This window comes from Dasypus novemcinctus, chromosome 19, assembly GCF_030445035.2.
Source record: "Dasypus novemcinctus isolate mDasNov1 chromosome 19, mDasNov1.1.hap2, whole genome shotgun sequence".
Lineage (NCBI taxonomy): Eukaryota > Metazoa > Chordata > Mammalia > Cingulata > Dasypodidae > Dasypus > Dasypus novemcinctus.
The window spans coordinates 27379827-27380604 of NC_080691.1; the positions used below are offsets into that span (position 1 = coordinate 27379827).

At 41.1% G+C, this 778-nt stretch overlaps 1 pseudogene; it reads left to right on the forward strand.

Annotated features, from left to right (window-relative positions):
- Positions 1–373: 373 nt before the first annotated feature.
- On the forward strand, positions 374–486 carry LOC111760142 (U6 spliceosomal RNA; annotated as a pseudogene).
- The last annotated feature ends 292 nt before the right edge of the window (positions 487–778 follow it).

The window sequence follows — 778 nt, forward strand, 5'->3', positions numbered from 1 at the left end:
TGTGCAGTGTTGATGTGCGCAAGGAGTGCCGTGCCATGCAGGGGTGTTCCCCACGTTGGTGAGCCGCACGCGCAAGGAGCACGCCCTGTAAGGAGAGCCACCAACGCCAAAAAAAATGCAACCTGCCCAGGAGTGGTGCCGCACACACGTAGAGCTAATGCAGCAAGATGACGCAACAAAAAGAGACACAGATTCCCCATGCTGCTGACAAGAATACAAGCGGACCCAGGAAGCAGACAACTGGGGGGGGGGGGCGGCAGGGAAAGGGAGAGAAATAAATCTTAAAAAATAAGATTAAGAACATGTAAAAAATAAATAAGTAAATAAAAATATGTTAATAGCTTTTTAAAAAAAGTATTTGTAAAAATGTAACGTATTGCTCACTTCAGCAGTACATATACTAAAATTGGAACAATACAGAGACGATTATTAGCATAGTTCCTGAGCAAGGATGATACACAAATTAGTGAAGTATTCCGTATTTTTGTCAGCAAAGGTACTATATCAATGCCAAGGGTCAATAATAAGGGGTATGAGATTTTTTCTTTTGGACTAAGGAAAACATTAAAAAATTTACAGAGGCGATGACTGTACAACTCTGTGATGAATGTGAAAGCCACTGAAAGTACACTTTGGATAGAATGTACAAGGCATGGGACTGTCTAACACAGTGAACCATGTGGTGGAAGTGGACTGTGCTTAACAGTATAAATACGAGTGTTCTCTCATGAACAATGCCATATGTACAATACTAATACATGGTGTTAATAATAGGGGT